Source organism: Cupressus sempervirens, chromosome 4, assembly GCF_028749045.1.
Source record: "Cupressus sempervirens isolate cs-2001-9-10 chromosome 4, ASM2874904v1, whole genome shotgun sequence".
In the NCBI taxonomy this organism is placed as follows: Eukaryota; Viridiplantae; Streptophyta; class Pinopsida; order Cupressales; family Cupressaceae; genus Cupressus; species Cupressus sempervirens.
In genome coordinates, this window is record NC_143121.1 from 438932202 (window position 1) to 438951237 (window position 19036).

Genomic DNA, 19036 nt, shown 5'->3' on the forward strand with positions numbered 1-19036 from the left:
CCATATAAATAAATGTCAATGATTTTATATTATTCCAATCTAAACTGATTATAAAGTTTACCTCAAAGTTTTGCAGATCTATCTTTGACCAGTTGGAAGCTATGTAACAGACTAGTCAGAGCTAAAGCAAGCTACCATAGTAAGATGTTGAGGAAGATGTTGTATCTCTATCACTAGGAGCTTGTGTATATTCCTCATTACATGCTTCGAATGAATATGTGACTATAGAATCATGTCTCACCTATTAAAAAAATATAGTACATCAGCATGGCAAGAAGGCTTCCATCTTCCGATAATGCATTTAACGAATTGAACATCTCAATTCCAACCAGCATAGTCAAGGAAAGTGTCATAGCTTTAACTTTTCCAGTTGAGAAGTAATCACATGGATTGCTATCAAAGGAAAAAACTTGTGTTCCTGCCTTGAAGGGAGACATAGCAAAACCTTCCCAAGAAGAGCACTAGTCCAGCTCACAAGAGTATGACCATCCTCCAATAAACCTATGCCCAAAAATATTCCATGGGTATACCATATAGAAAAAATACCAACTATAGCTACACCAACATAAAGACCAATAACCTACAAAATAAAGATGTGCAATCAAAATTAGTTTTTACTATTATATTATGCCACCTTTGGTTTAACAATAAAAATAATTTGATTGACAGAGTATTGAGAGAAGAAAATACCAAGTACTAGAACAACACCCATGCATTAATTAGAGAATCGTCACTACTTTGAGGGGGTTTCTTCATTATGTCCACATCTAGTGGATTGAAACCCAAAGCTGTTGCAGATGGCCCATCAGTCACCAAGTTTATCCACAAAATCTTGACAGGTATCAAGCCCTTTGGCATACATAATTTTACAATTAATAATATTGAGACAACTTCACCAATATGTGAGGATATCATGTACCTGAAATCCATTTATCCAAAACCAAAAATTAGAAGTAAATTCCTAGACAATCTAAAATTAACTCTTTCTTAAAAAAATTAATCTGTTAGTAAAGTGAATTGATATTTTTGCTTCTTTTAGATACAGATGTCATTGCAACAAATAATAATCTTAAAAAAGGAATTTGGTTTCCACAATTAAAAAGACAATTATGTCTGATAACTAAATAATGGTGATCAATCTATTGCTTGTGGAAACTCAAAATTTGAAAATGTAGGACAAAATGATTTGATCACAGAACCAACCCATGATGATGATGCCTAAAAATACATGTGTGGAAGGCATTTTGTTAGAAAAGGATGAAGAAGAAGGAAACTAGCAAGTTTCACCTGCCAATGATGGAGAAATAGTATAGCAGAATGAATTTAACTAAGAGAAAAAGAATTACTCGACCAACTATCATAAAAGTAATTAAGTGATTTTTAGAACACTTGAATTTTCATTATAAAACTCCATTTTATTAAAATTATGAGCATTAATAAATAGGATGTAGCAGGCTCTTTAATAGATTAATGTTTTACACAATTATAAGAAAGTTAAAAGATGACCCAAATTAGGATCTATTTTACAATTCAATTGGCTCTATAGTTGGAGCCATGGAAATTTAATATATTCCACATATACATCTGTTGCAAAGCTTTTTATTTCTCATATTGTAGAGAAAGAAAATAATTAATTAAAACCCCAACAACTGAGATACATAACATGTCTTAGTGACTCCTCTGATTATTCTCTTCTTTTGCAATGAAGGTCAAGGGCTTCTTCAACTTCAAACTGAGATTGATGTTTACACGAGGAGAAGAATCCAAGTGCCACATCATTAAATGATAAAGATGAGAGCTTCTTCTTTGAATCCTCTTCCCTCATCAAATCCTTTGAATTCATTTTCTCCTTCTTCCTTTCTTAGATGAAAAGCTTGAATAGAAACTAGTGCTATAAGAGATAAATAAAAATATGATGTCTGGTTATGCTTGGCTAAAAATGAGTGTGTTAGGAAGATTAAAATAGTGAGAAGTGGGACAAAACAAGTAGCTACCCTCAGTTTCATTCAACTCCCCTTTCTATGAGCTCGAAGGTAAAGCTCATAGTGAAACAATTATATGATGATAAAAATTAAGTTTTCACTTTCTATGTTAATGTGCCTCAAGGTTTCTAATTCATTACCTTTATGACTGATCATAAAGAATGATCTAAAGCATTATTTTAGAAAGATAAGCACAATTGAATCCAGAATCCTTGGGAGTATAATTGTATACAAGATTTTTAAATATGACAATATCTATGAAACAATGAAAGATTTTCTCTAGTTTCATTTAATTTCCTCTGAAATTCATGCACACCCATTTTAAATTCCCTTTTTAGCTATTTCAGATGGATCATGAAGCTTGAAAATAAATGTTGATAGTAAAAGATTGATAGAGTCAAATCCAAGAATTTGTGACATGCTAACATTATGGGATCCCAGATACTTGTTATTAATCATCATTCTACCTTTTGAATTGGTCCTTGTCCACTTTAACATGAAGATTCTACTCGACTCTGTTTCACTCACTTTGACTATCTTGTCCTCATGATCATAGATAACAATTTTTGAGAGAAACTTGATGATAAAATACTATTGGTAGACTATTAAAATTGTGATTTTTATCATTATTCATTACTTTGATTCAGTGTTGTTAACATGGACATCTTACTCAATTGTGTTTCACTGACTCTGTTTAAGGACTAAGAAGAACTAGAAAGAGCTACAAATTGAGGTGGCTCAACTATCTGAGCCCTATTGTTAAGAGGGGCAACATAATAGTTGAAGAACAACTTCTCATCTTGGAACTCCATGGGAAGTGGGGGAACAGGTAATTTCTCCAAACACAGTTTATATTGTTTAGAGAAAACTATAAGAAAACTCAATTGTTTAGTATTTATGAGCTTATAGAAAACTCAATTGTTTAGTATTTATGAACTTAGAGAAGAACCTGCTAGAGATAAAAGGCACTATTCTAGGCTCTATGTATGCTAAACTTGATCCAAACCTTTCCATGTGAATAAGAGAGAATACAATTTGCAATGAATATGGAAATTGCATCCATTATATCTTCCTCTATATCCCCTAACCATTCCATTAACCATTGTATCCCTTGAAAGCATAAACATTGTAAACATCCTATTCAGTCTCTCACTAACCATTATTAATATTTTATAGATTAAGTAAATGCTTTAGAGCATCTATACAAGCTCCAAACACATAAACAACATTGTTTATATTTGGAAGAAGAGTAGTTACATGAAGAAGCATGGTCTACTATCTATATGAGTCATTCTGAAAGATTGGAGACAATTAACTATTTTTTAGGAGACTGGGAGTTGACCTAGTATTCTTCACCTCACCAAGAGACAAGGTGCATCATCAATTTTCAATTGGAGAGGTCAGGTGATGGTTTCAAAAAAAATTAAAATATTAAATTATTTACTTTATTATTTTAATTAAATAAAATTGAAGTACTCTATTTATAAAATTACATTTTTATAATTTAATAGTCTCTTTTAATAAAATGGGGCCACCATGAAGTCTATGCCGGCCAAGGAGGTATAAATGTAATTTGAAAGGGACATTACAGAGTTGATCTAATGACATCAACCAAGAAGAAATACATCTCATGATCTAATTTCAATCAAAAGACATGTTAGACATTCATATATCAAATAGTTGCTAAATGGGTTTTGATACATAGAGAGACTAATAGTTTCCAAAACAATTAGGTAAACATAAAAAAGTCTCGTTGTATCACTGTATGTAATATTTAGATAAATTATACTGTATTGGTAGCATAAACCCTAGAAAATATGAAGCACCTACTTAAGAAATTTGATTTTTGTTTCTGACAAGCCTCTCCTACAACAGAACAAAACAAATCATCAAATAAACAATTTGATAGACATCATTATAGTGAAATTTCACATACCACTCTTACTAAAATATTAGAGATAATTTACTTCTTTGTATCAAGCCAAAGATCTTACCTATAGCCATATGTACATTGACTAGGCATACGGTTGGGGTTAAGAACAAATATATTATAGGCATCATTGAGTTCAAGGTACTCGACAAGACTTTTGAAGAAAAAATCCATCTCATCAATATTGACTTGCCATAGAAGCTCCTCATTAGACCTACATGTTATTAAAGTTAGATCAAATAGGTAGAGACATATTTGAGTAATCATTCACATAAAGAAGAAAATTTCTTTGCATATAAATAAATGTCAAGGATTTTATATTATTCCAATCTAAACCAATTAGAAAATTTACCTCAAAGTTTTGTAGATCTATCTCTGACTAGCTAGAAGCTATGTAACATACCAGTTAGAGCTAAAGCAAGCTGCCATATTAAAATTCTTATCTTTCAAAGAGGAAAATAATAACTGACCCGAGTTCCCTTTAATTATTGCAACATATAAATAGGTTAGGCCATCTACTGTTATTTGGTATAGACTTGGAAAATGTGCTTTTAGTAGTTGCTTTACTGTGGGTAAATCACCACTTTCTCAAGCTTTGAAGAGAGAAATCTCATTGTACTTGTTGCTAATTTCTACATGGTATTTTTGTGTTTTGAGTAGAATCTCCACAACTTTGGAGAAACCTCCCTGAGTAGCCAAGTGCAATGTAGTATTTCCTTGAGCATTTGTAGCCTTAACAAGAAGAGTTTTGAGTTGGAGGAATTTTTGAATGAATGGTAGATTTCCTATAGAAGCAGCCAAATGGAGAAGAGTATTTGTACTTCCATGTGTAATACTATTGAGAGCTTTTTTAAGTTGCGAAATCTCAAACTTTCTTCCAAGATGTATTGCAACATTGTATTCCCCTCCATCAATCCCTTGGTTAGGATGTTCACTCTCAGTTGCCATGAAGATTTTCTACTATTGAAATGACTTTAAACACTTGCCTACCAATTCATTTTATTACACAATAAATAATACCAAAGACATTAATCGAAGGACTGGATAAGGCAAAAAGAGAATTATTCTTGTCTTGGTTAATAGGAATCAGTTCCACTAAAAAAGAAGTAGCCTCTATTAAAAGAGGAGAAAAAAAGAGAAATGTTAAAAAGAGAGTAAAATATATTGAATACCTTCCATTCATTTGGAAAAATATCCCTACTGACACTAAAAAAATATATGCATGAGGTATGAGGTAGTGTTCTTGAGCATTGAAAAATGTTGGAGGTAAACACTTTTGCATTTCACACATAAGCAGTGGAATTTTTCTCTTCCAATATTTTATATCTTTTTTATCAATTTCTTTATATGATAACCACCTAAAGAGATTCAACATGCAAAAACACATAAACGAGATTTCAAATAAAGTCATACAATAGATTTCAGATAAAAAGCTACAAATCTAAGAAAAAACACTTCTATCCTCATGTATTTTCCAAGATCATATATAACTTGTTTAATAAACTATTGTGGAAGGGATAGAGGTAGGACGAACTACAATCATTAAAAAATGATCATTTCAATATATTATTAAATAATGCAATTGGTAGTACATTCAATCTTACAAATATACTATAAATAGAGAACATGACTTACTTTGACAAAGGTATGCCAATCATGTGTTTTCCAATGTGGCCCAAAATCACCTTTCTTTGATAGAAGAGTGCTTATATTTGTAGCAAATCCTATTGGAAATTTTTCTTTTTTTATGATTTCTTTTAATACATCACTTTGTTGCTCCATTAATAACCAAGGAAGGGCACTTGTATTTATGTGGTCTCCATTGCTATTTGATTCAATGAAAGCTTTTAGTGGATGATTGGATTCATGAATGTCAGTACAAATTTTGGCAATTTATTCTCTATCATGCCTTCCATCCAACCTTTTCCATAGTGTCTCTATTACATTCTTTCCAATATGCATAGCATCAAATAAATGTGCGATTGGGAGATCCTTGTAGTATGGTAAACTACTAAATTGAGTAGGATAACTTTTCATTCCTTTAGGAAGTTGGTCATTGATGCCTTGACAACCTTCATGAGCATCAGTTATAGCATTAGTAAATATAAAGACAATATCAAAATACAAATTTTAAACTTCAGATGATAAATTGGACATTGCCTCGACGATTTAATCGATCATATTCCAACTTTCATAAATGAGGTGTCATTCTTTGTGACCTTAATGATGTCTCTTCTTTCCCATTGAAAAGATGTTTCTAGGCAATTTGATACCTATGATTATTGTGGAGAAATTATCTAAACTCATCAAACACCTACTTTCCTAAACTTCTTGAATGATGAGATTTCATCTTTAGACCACAAACTAGACATGCAAATTTTCCCTTTGTCTGAAGACCTAAAAGATCATGTATAATTGGATCATGTACAATTATCATGCTCAACTTAAGCATTTGATAGTAATGTATAAGCACTATAATAGACCAAAAATATGTGATCTTAACAATATAACATACCATAAAAATGAGTTAGCCCAAGGGTATCATGTATTGTCCATACAAACATTGCATGGAATTGAAATTGTCGATGTCCTATTGGTCTAGAGATGTCATACATAGTCATGTCATTCCATAACTTTGACAACTCATCAATTAGGGGCTCAATATACACATTCATATCTTTAACTTGGTATTTACCTAGCAATTTAATGAACATAAACATTACGTAATTATTATGACCATTTTAATGCACTATTTATAAATTAATTTAGATAACTATAAAATGAAAAAATACCTGGCACAATCATTGACAACATTATGTGCTCCCTCTTTATGGACATCCAAGGAGGAACGTTATTGTTAATAACAAAAATAGGCCACATTGAGTAAATAGATCTCGTATCTCCATATGGATTGACATCGTCTGTCGCCAATAAAAGCTTAGATTACAAGGTTCTTCTTTAAAGTGTGACCATGTTTCTTCTATCTCTTTAAATATAGAACCATCAGCAAGTATTCACATAATGTCATCTTGAATTCTATTGCATGCATGGTAATCAATAAATTATGCCAAGCTAGTGCACCTGAATAACCATTAAAGACATGGAATAATGGGAATGTACCAAAGAACCTTGTGAGGCACTTTTTTTGTTATTTAATCTGACCAATATCTACTAACATGACAATCAAGCCATTCTATTGTAAATTCATGTTTATTTATGATATAGAATGTGATCATTGGGACATGCATGTATTGTTTGATACTTCATTCCAAATTGATCCATAATGTTAGATAATTCTTGGTAAGAACAAGGCAAAATGTTTGATGGTGGTAAGAAAAACTCACTAATCAACCTACAACAAAAAATATACATTGTTAATATAATGAATAGTAATTGTATGTTAAGATTGAAGATGACAAAAATGGCATACCTTAGCATATGTGACATTCCTACATTGGATATACCATTCATAACCTTTAAGTTCACCAACAACATTATAGCTGAGAGTATATTTGTTTGGGAGCCTTCATATAAGGGCTCGTGTGCCTTCTCAAGTAAAGGTATATCAAGACGATCATCATCATCATTATTAGATTTGCTAGTACCATCATTGTGAGCCTCTTCATCACCTACCTCAATACCATCTTCTTCAATCATGTCCTCTGGCACATTATCATCTTCTTCCATGGGATTTTTATCCTTAGCTTGGATATTCACACCTCCATGTTCCTCCAGTAGGGAATCCACATTCAACAATGGAAAAAAATCGTGGCCCACTTCAACATGACCATGTTGCCTACAATGACTCTGGGTTTTTGTGATTAGAATTCTTTGATTCTTTAAGCCCTTACACTTTTTGCAAGGACAATAACATTTATTAGCTTTTCTTTAGAACTGAGCCTACAATGTAGCGATTCTCTCATTATTTTGTTTTGGGTTCATATTGTCAGGCGTGGTCTTTCTTCATAGGAAAATATACTTGCAAATAAATTGGACATATTGTAGTTAATGTTTATATTTGCACATATGGAAATTGTTGACTAATATTTTCAAATGTGACTAAAATGATCCTATAAAATCTGGAAGGCCTAGATGTTTGCAAAATGTGGATTTATAGACAACGTATCTTAGTTATTTGCAAAATGCCTCAAAGAAAGGTCACAAGGTGAAAGTTACTTTGGTGCTAATAGTTGCATGCCATGACTAATCCTAATAGCAATAACTAATTTGATTAATGCATCAACTAATGAAGATGACTAAAAGATCAGAACATATTAATGCAATCTTCAATCAAGAACATGTGAGCTCAAAAGATGGGTAAATTTCAAAAACTTGTGAGCCTAAGATCATTAGAATTTCAGCCATGAAATAATTGCAATTGAAATTTGTTGAAAAATAAGCTTAAGTGGGTTGGCCTAAGGGTCAAAAGAAAAATTTATATTTCACTTAATTACAAATTAATTATCTTATGCAAGTTTGGCCTCATGGTGGTTGTACAATTTTTAAAAACTTAATCCTTAGACCATTTGGGCCTAACATCAAGGGACGCGAATTTAGGACTCAAATGTCTATAAAGGTTGGATGTTGAAATTCTTTGGAACATCTAAAACAATTCCATAAGCATATAAGAAGAGCAGATTGGTGAGTTTCACCTTGGAGGATAATTTTGGAAAAGAAATTGGAGATCAAGATATCTAAACTCAAATGGATTTAGTGTTAAACTTAGAGTTTATAAAGGAATATTATATTTGGAGGGTTCAAATGCTTGTAGATCTGAGTTTAGAAATGCAACATTTTGTTACAAGCAACAAGATAAGTGTTGATAAATATTTTTTGGGAATCCATAAATGAGAAAGGAGCTATTAGATATCTTCTTTAAGGAGAACACAGACTGGATGAATTTTGTGATTAAGTGTTCTAATTGAAATTCTCATTTTGTCTAGAAACCACAGAATGCAAATTGTATTTAAAGAATAGATAATATACTCATAGAAATCATCTAAGTAGGATGTCTTCATTGGATTTTGCTTCTTTGCATTTTGATTTCAGATTAAATATGAAACCCAAATGTTTGACAAGTGGTGTTGTCTTGTAGTTTAAAGATCTCAAGAGCTAAAGGTGGAATGATTTCAAGGCAGGAAAGAAAGCTCCAATAATTCCTCTTTAGAATTGTAGCCAGAGTCATACGCATTCCAATCCAAATAATTGTGTATCAATAATATTTAACACAAAATAATCTTAAGAACATTAAGTAAATTAAGCTGAAACATATAAGAAAATGAATACATGTTCCTACAATCAAATAATGATTATCCAAGATTCACTAGTTCTGGGTCAATCAAGACTAAAATATAGATGAGCATAAACTTTGAGCATGAAGGAGAAGATTTTTTGCTTGATTTTTACCATTACAACACAATAATGTTTTGTCAATTTGTGCTACAAGTGTGGAGATCTCATGTATTATTAGAATATTCAAGCCTTGGTGATCCCATTTGTGTACATGTAGACTCATAAGAATAGTTTGTTGGCATCTATGGGTATTTGATAAGAAAAAAAATTCCCTGATAGAGTTGATGAAAATACTTATATTAGGATAAGAAAACTCTTTTTTTTCTATCTTTTCTTGTCAAATGTCTTGTACTGGAGATCCTATAATGGTCTCCTCCAATGATACTTAACCAAGGGTGAGATACCACTCATTTTTTGAGAGGCTCATTCAGGCCGCAGTAGAGGACATATAGGTGGTAAGGCCCTAGTTCAAAAGGTAATTCATGTGCAATACTATTAGAAAATGATGGAGAAAGACTCCTTTTCATTTATCAAGAGTACTCACAATGCCAACAACATAGAAATTTGATTTAAGCTCTTGGACAGGCTCACTAAGCTCAAAATTCTCTATGGCCCTTCTAGACATGGGGTTTAGATATAACTAGAAAAATATATCTACCACTATTTGAAGGCCATATTTTTATCATCACAACCTCATAGTATTTTAGTAAGTGGTTGGAAGGGGGCCCATTAAGGTCTACCATCATTGAAATTATCTATCAACTCGTACTAGACAATATCTAATTTCATTTTGGTTTATCTTCCACTATTGTCTCAAATAATGGGACATATTTTTAAAATGAGGTAAAATAGTTACAAAAATATTTTGTGTCCTGCATCACTTCTCTATACCTTATTATTTTCAATCCAATAGTTAGGCAAAAGCCTCTTACAAGACCATTGAGAAAATATTGCAAACATTTGTAACTAAGAATGGGAGAGATTGGTATACCCAATTAACCTATTTTTTTTGGGCTTATTGCACTAGTGTCTCTATAGATGCATGATCTACTCCTTATAGCCTAGTATACAGAGCCAATACTATCATGCCTCTAAACTAGAGATACCATAATTATGTGTCTCCCTTAAAGGAGTGATCGGTGATGACACTAATAGTTTGAATTATTTTCATGAGCTAAAAATGTTGGATGAACATACTCTATGCCTTTGAGCTTATTAAAAAGCACTCTCATAACTTTAAGGTAGGTAATCTCATTTTTTACAAATCCAAATGAATGTAAATGTGTCACCTAGTCAAAGAAGGAAATTCAGCCCAACTAGTTGGGGCCATATGTTTTCACCTTTTTCTTATAGATATGGAGACTACAAGTTAGCCCACATGGACAATACCCCTCTCAAGGAACCCATGAATATGGTTCATCGATAACAGTGGTATGCCTAAATGTGTCATGTAGTATGAGTCCAAGTGATCCCAATGACATATTGTCATCAACACGATTGTTTATCTTTGTGGTAAAAACCATGTTTGTGATATTTGTGTGCATGTATGGTGTGACTACAACTGTAAAACATACATAAAGAAAGCCAAGATAATAGAAGAATAGAATCCGAACTCAAAAAACCTATACAAGGCTAGAGTGCCTACAAAGTAACCTGGTCAATATTGCTACTAAACAAGAGTCTGCAGCCCAGTCGATATAGCCAATATCTTGTGATGGGAACCTAATCATACTAGCTATTATGTAGGGACCTAGGTCCCCAATTGAAAATCCAGGTTGTCCAGAACATGCCTATTGTTTACAGTCAATAAGTTTCTATATCCTCTAATTAAGTGATTTTTTTGGCTTTTTAGACCCTAGTTCTAAGACTTTTGTAATAGTATTTGTTCTGATTCTAAGCAAAATGTGTATGTTGGATAATAAGAGTATCATAAATTTGGAAGTTTATCTTGATGGACAATTCACAAGAAGTAATTTGGTACATTTATATATTGTCTAGTGTCTTGTTAATATTGTCATCAGTCGAGACTGTTATTTATATATCCTTTGGAGATGTAAGACTGTCATGCTTCTAGCTGCATGTACAAATAGGAAGTTTGAAACACCATTGAAGCATTTAGCACACACTACTATCAAATCAGCTAGGTGATAAGTATGTTGCAACTTTATTGAAACTTCATGGAATATGTTTGGTATCATTCATTACTGATTCCTAATTATGTATTGTGGCAATAGTTAGAGTTTTTTAATTTTGACTTCTTCTAATAGCCCTAGGCTAATAGTTCTGATTGGTTGACTACCATGTTCATAATTCTGGCACATTCAATATGCTAGCTGAATCAAGATGTTAATCCTTAACTAGAGCAATGGAGATATGGTGTATTCATATACTCATAACTATAGGCAAGTTTTCTGGACTCTGGTGCAAAGTTGTAGAATGATTTAATCTAAATCATTGGTGAAGAGACAAATTGGACCTGAATATTGAAAGCAATCTTTAACCACTTTATGTTGTTGCCATATTGTTAGGAATCTTTTGATACACTTTGCTTTGAGTATCCCATGAACTGTTTTGAAATATTTTTTAAGGTTGATCCTTCTAATGTTTTATACTATGTCTAGTGAAAGGGGATGTTTTAGGGATAGGGACAGGACATCCTCCTTCTTGCCCCTGGGGGATGTCTCCTAGGAATCCTCCTCATTAGGAAATCCCAAGGGGATGCAAGCCCATCCCCAACATCCCCATGCTATCTCAAAGATGTCCTAAAGTCCCCTATAGTAGCCAACTTTCAACATGGAAAAAAGGAGAATTTTAAAATTTTATCAAAAAAACCCATGTTCCCAAACCCTCTTAAACCTAAGTAGCAAAGCTTCTTGGTATTTCAAGGTTTGAGCTAGGAATCCCCATCAAATTTTTACTAAACATGCAAGTCTTTAAGGTTAAGCTCATGTTAGTGACCTCAAACCTCAAGTAACAATATTCCTAATAGGAGAAAATAATTCAAGTACTTTGGAACTCTTTGTATGGGATTCTTGTTTCTATAATGAAAAATTATTAGACATTTTAAGGGAATCGAAAGAAATACATTTCAAACCACAATTTCTAAAACCACACCTTTAAGCAAGTAATATTTTATAGTCCCTTACTCCAAAATCCTTGTTCAACGTGTATCAGCCAAATTAGGCTTTGCTCTCGATCTATCTTCCAATAGTTTTGTTTTAGAGAGGTTTCCAAAGTTGAGTAAACTAGTATTCATAGTCATTATTTGCAAGGAAGAAAAAGGAGTAAAATACTCATCCTCTTCATTATTTGTGGCAGAAAAAGAAAGAATAAATTCCCATCCAAGGAACAAAAAAAGTAAAAGCCCAAATCATTCATGATCTATAAGAGAGGAAAAAGGTAAACATGCATCCAAATTATTGTTTATACTATGGAATGTGGCTTTCAACTCAAGAATGATATTGAGCTAACCAATTGGTTGTTATTGACAAATACCTCAAAAAATATTGACAAATAAATCTTTATTGTAGAATGAAAAAGTATACTCTAGTTCTATAGACAAATAAATCTTTATTGCAACTTACAAATATGATATTGCATAGTAGCTTGGGAACCCTCTGAATAAAAATAAACTATTTTAAAGAATTGTAGAATACAGATTTATGAATAAACAAATCAATTTTATTTCTATTAATAGTAGTTTAAAAAAATTAAAATAGTATAAAAACTATGAATTGCTACATGCTTGAACACTAAACCTATGGTGTAAAATGAAGGTAACTATCAAAACTCTTACTCATTACTAATGCATTTCCCTGGTTTATTAAAACTAAATAGCTTTTAAATACAAACTAATTGCAGATGGTTATCATGCCAACAGTTTATTTGTTTTAAATGATGTGTATATAGCCACTTCCCCTAAGGAGACTAGTTACAAGTATCAATGCATAAAAAAGAATCTGTAACATGTAAAGTGCTATGCTCAATACTAAATTTGTTGTTATTCTGATCTTAGAAGTGAGGAGAAATTAGGCTCCCCATTAATGGCTAGCAGTCTTGGAAATTGAGTTTATTGCATTATATTAGCTTCCATACAGTGACCCTAGAATGTGTTGCTTGCAATTTCAATCTAGTGAAGCAGGGATCAAAGGTGTAAACCTATGATAGAGATAAAAGGAGCCCCAAAGAAAATAAGCCGTTGGTATGTAAAATTATTCATAGTCAGGCTCCTCATGTTAAGGCAATGATCAACATTCCTCATCTCAAAATAAAATAGAGAACGTAGATTCTAAAGGGAATTTTTTGTTTGGATTCATCAAATGCGATTTTAACAAGATGTGCTCTATGATTTCCAAATATTTGATAAGAAATCTATATAATGGATGAAATTTAGCTTACTAAAATTTTTTTGACCTAAGCATAAATCCTTCTCAACTTTCATATAAAGATGTATGTTAATTACTAAGCACTTGATTTGTTATGATTCCTCTGCCACTAATATTACCTGATATACAGAGACACGCTAAAATAAAAATATCTAGATAAAAAATCTATGGTAAATAATGATTATTCTAATAACTAGTTGCATAGCCAAATTTGGCATTAGCTTTATATTTTGGACTTCAATTGAAGTTTTATTTTCAAGATTGGAATTCACTATTTACTATAGATGTAGCAATATTGAAGTTTTGAGATAGAATACAATGTGCTTCAAAAGTTTAGGGATGTACAACTATAAAATATAGGGGTTTGAAGCCTACAGAATAGTAGATTAGATATTTAGACTGTGCTCTATAATTCTAATATACCTTCAATGCAAATGCAAATTGAATGAAAAACACATAATTCTGCCCAAATAAATTAGAGAAGGATAACTTATCAACAAAATCAAACTATTGAATAAAAAATATCTACACCAAAAATATCTAGCAGTGTATCTACAAAAATCTTATTGCTATAATCTAACACATTTAAACCTAGAATATACTAACTCCAGTTGCATTCAAAATAGTGAAATGTTTCAATGGATCCTTGGTCTTTTGGTGAAGTTGAAAGTTGAAATTATCTATAACATAAAAAAGAAAATAATAAGTGATTTCCTTCTTATGATAAGTTTGAAGTACTCACAATTATTTTAGTTATCTCTAAAATCATTTATTTTTTGGAGATCTCCCTATGTTCAAATGATCTCATATGGAATGTGGGGATGCCATCTGGTGGCCCTAAAATTCTATGGCATTAGATATTGAGCCATAGAATATTAGGGGGCCCAACATCTAATCAGGGACCTCAACTTCCTAGAGAGGGAAGACAACTATCTAGAAGTTTATGTGATCGAGGAAAGCTATCCGAGAAATGGTTCGAGCATGCTTCCAATTGAAGAGATTTCAGGGCAATCATAACTCAAGAAAAATAGTAATTTTATGGAATTAATGCAATTCATAATGAAATTAATGCAAATCAGTTGAAGAGATTTCATAATGGAATTAATGCAAATAAAACTACTGTAATTGGGTATAGCAAGAGAAAGGCTTTAGTTCTTGTATACTACCACTCTGCTATTTTTTTCCCTCCCATATCTTGCTAATAAGAAAAGGGAATCCAATGCACAAGAACCTATAAATATGTTCTCATAGAATTGTAACACATAATGAAATCTACTGCTTTGAACTTTTTTCTATCTAGCATTTTTTCTGCACATATTTGGCAATAATTTGATGATTAAATTGTAGAATTGTCATTCAAATTCATATTAGAATGCTATTACTAAGTATTCAAGTTAGGGTGAGATCCCCCATACATAACATCACCAATTCAAGTGGAATCAAAATTTCTTACCACCAAAATTTTAGAAAACTAGTGCATTTACTCCAAATTAAAGCTAGATTAATACAAATCTAGGATGTGATCTCTATGAACAAGAGGCAGCCAATAAATGGAGGTGTTGAGACCTACTTTTGCATTCATGATGTTGTTACTTCGGTAGCCATACAATTGTTGAGCAGAATAACATAATGATTGTCTTACTCATGTTAAACGCAAATGCAATATCAATATGAGTGACTTAGTTGTGTACCATTTGAGCATTGGTAGGCTTTGATTGTCCATCAAAATAGTGTTGCAAGAACTTCTACCAATTCGAGCTATAGTATGTAGCTTTCCATGCAAAACAACTTGAACATTTATTTTTTATTAAAAGAGGGATAAAGCTTATTCAAACTCAAAAGAGATAACAATCAAAGAGCACAAAAAAGAGAGCATTAAATGCAGAGGAATGTGTTTGAACTCTAAATCTTAGCAACACAAAGACAATGTTCAATTCAGACATCTTGTTAGTGCTAATAGTTTTTTAATCAATTTCTTTAGTAGATGACTAAATAGACCCTACTTGTTAGTGCTACTAGTCTATGCATGCTGAATTCTTCTAACTTTTGATTGATTTTGTTTAAATAGAAATACTGAACTCAACTAGAGTTTTGATAGTGATTAGTACAGTCTATTGGAGTATATGTAGGAGGGTTCTACGACCTCAACTTTTGCTGGGTACCAGATTCAGTAGCTCCCATCTTCCTTACATCAGGTGTTCTACACTCTTTCAAAGATGCTTTCCTCCATGTTCTTAGAATGTTAATGCTCTATAATTTTTATTTTGTAGGTACAACAGCCAACCCAAAGGGAGTAGCAATCAGCCATGATGCACTCATTGTTCAGTCAAAAGAAAAGATTGCCATTATAGGCTACAATCATAATGAAGTAATCAATCTCTCAAATATTTATAATTAACTTATAATTTGTGTTGTGATATTGCTATCAGGATTTAATTGTGTAGTTTTTGATTATTGTATGGTTAACTTATGAATTCTATGTTAGAGCTTTGCACTTTGCAATTATTATGCTTCTCACAACACATGTCCTTGTTTAGCAAATCAAAAAAAATCAATTTAAAAATAGTATGAAGAGTACAAGCACCCTTAAACTTCAGATACTAAAGAAGCATTAGGCTTGGAAAAAGTAAGTCAACTTTGACTATTTAACACTTTAGCCTAGGAATCAAGCCTTAATGTGTGATGTTTAAGCCGTCAACTACAAAAAATAATGTAAGAATTATTTTCAAGATGGCTCCAAATTATAGAATCTAGAAAATTCTCATTTGTTCATCCTCATATCATGTTTGATAGGTTTATCTTCACACTTCTCCACTATGTCACATTGGTGGAATCTCTTTGGCATCGGCCATTGTACTAGCAGGAGGATGCCATATCTCTATACCCAAGTTTGAAGTAGCTTTTTCTCTATTTGCAATACAAAGATACTCTATATCAGCAATGATCATTGTACCAACTATGCTTGCTGATATAGTTACATATTGCATCAATTCAAGGTACACTAATAATTACTTTTACTTGCGTAACTAAATTCTCTTACTAAAAACATAAAAATTAAAATGTTTTATTTAGACCATTCCAAAGTTCAAACTCTCTTGGAAAAACATGGTTTCTTTTGTTTGTCAAAACCTAGTAGAAATAAGAGGTTTTATCAATATGTAGTAAAGTCATAGTAAGAAGAGATATAGTCACGTTAATCTTTTGGAAAATGTGGTTGCACACAAGTTAGAACCAAATCCAAGTGTTGAGCAAAAGGAACATTTGTCGAGAAAATATTTTCCATGGAACAAAAATCTCAGCTATATTGTCAACAGTAAGATCAAATACTAACCACATATATCACTATAATGTTTGTACTTGAAAAATTTCTTTGTATGTTTGTTGCTTTTGTAAAACTATAATGTTTGTAAAGGCTAAAAATGAACTTGTGGGAATAAATCTAATTTGGACACTGCTAATTGTCTATCCATCATGCTTTTGCAATAGAAGAAAGAAAGGAGAATCAACACTATGCTTTTCAAGTCTTGAGAAGATACTTAATGGAGCTAGAAGCCTATCACCACAACTTATCAAGAAAGTCACTAAATTTTTTCTAAGAGCTCAGATCTTTTTGGCTTATGGATAGTTTATAGTCTACTATAATAATAGGAAAGGGAGATGATAGAATCATTGAAAACTCTCCCATTTAATGATTTATATTAACCTTTATGTCATGTTATTTTCTTTCATGTAGTTGCATTCGTTTACCTATTTCATATTACTTCCTAAGGAGACTAATTCTACTTCTTTTTCTAAACTCTTGTTTGTTATTATTTTAAAAAAGGTATGATAGAGGCCTATTCTTCAATGAATTTCACTCTTTCCCATGATCCAATCATTCAAAAAGTTAGTTTTACCAAAATACAAGATTATTCCATGGATCTAGCTAATTAGAACAATTTTCAAGATCATCGAATAGGAGTTTTTGTGGGAAACCCTGCTCCTGATGTGGAAATATAGATAGAACATAGTGATGAATCTCTTGAAACTAATAAATTATACGATGTGGGGACTATAATGACAAGAGACTCACATGTGAGACTGAAGTATTGGGGCTAAAATGATTCAATCGTAGCAGCATTGAGTGAAAATGGATGGCTAAATACAAGGGATCTCAGATGGATTGATGAAGAGGGAAAATTATGGCTTCTTGGCCGATCTAAAGACCTGATTAAAAGTGGTGGAGAAAATTTTTATCCTTTTGACGTGAGTGTTTCTCTTCTAGCTCAATGCCAACTTATAATAACATCATCTATTGTAAAATTGCACCCATAAAATCATCTTGTTATATTGTGGCAGTTTGTTTTGTTATTGATCTAGATATGTTCACCTTTTCTCAATTACTTTTGGCACTTTTTGGTTCTTTTTAAAGTCTCCCATCTACAAAAACTTAAGTTGTTTCAAACAAAAGCACTTTAACTTTAGTTGTTGAGCATAATTTTCATTGATGGTCAAGATGATACTCATCTATTTCATATATGGCAGTAAATAATTTTCTACCATAATAGGTGGAGAAGATCCTATTATAGGATCTAAGGATTTTGGCAGCTATCATTATCGAAATCCCAGATCCAAGGTTTATTGAAATTGTTACTGCATGCATCCAACTAAGGGACAGTTTGCATTGGGAACATCAAAATTTTGTAATGTTGAACAATGTACCTATGAATGAGCAAAAAAATTGTCCCCAATGCTACTACAATTGTTTTGTAAATAGCAAGGACTTTCTAGGTACGCCTCTCCTATTAGACTATTTAAAAATTGTAGATTATGTGGCTATATTCTTTATAACATAGCCTTATATGTTGGGAAATTTTCAATGGAGACACAATGGACAAGATTGTATCTAGAATCAACTGTGTATGTTTTGTAATTAATTATTTGATTTTCTTCCCACACCTTAAAATGGAAAGAAATGGTTTGTGCTTTGTATAAATAGGTTTAAGTCACCAAGGATGTTCTTCCCATAGAAAGAGCCATTTCCAAGAACCACAACAGGAAAAGTGAAGAGAGATGCACTGAAGAGAGAAATTATTTTGAGAGTTCAACCCTGTTCAGAATTGATAGCAGCTAGAAGCATCTCGTACAATAGAATATTGCTCTGAATTTTTGACGAACTCTCTTCTATTCATTTTTGTGTGTTATGAATAAAATAGAAGACAAAATTCCCAAATAAATTAGATTGTCAACTTTGCCAATTGAATAGCTAAGTGTGAGATGATTTAGGGGCCACATGGATTTGAACCAGGGAAGCTTGTATAATATATGTTTTTAGAAAATCATCCTAATTGGAGTGTTTCAAGTTGGATATGGTTGATTTGACTAAATACAGAGAATAGGGAATAGTAGGTCAATTTTTTTGGGTTAAAAGCTTAGTATGCTTGAGCAAGAGAATAATACGATATAGG

General features: G+C 32.1%; 2 pseudogenes; one reads left to right on the forward strand and one right to left on the reverse strand.

The window, feature by feature from the left end:
• Positions 1-230: 230 nt before the first annotated feature.
• Positions 231-6219, reverse strand: LOC149561895 (calcium-transporting ATPase 1, endoplasmic reticulum-type pseudogene; annotated as a pseudogene).
• An 8898-nt stretch (positions 6220-15117) lies between these two features.
• Positions 15118-18733, forward strand: LOC149561896 (2-succinylbenzoate--CoA ligase, chloroplastic/peroxisomal-like; annotated as a pseudogene).
• The last annotated feature ends 303 nt before the right edge of the window (positions 18734-19036 follow it).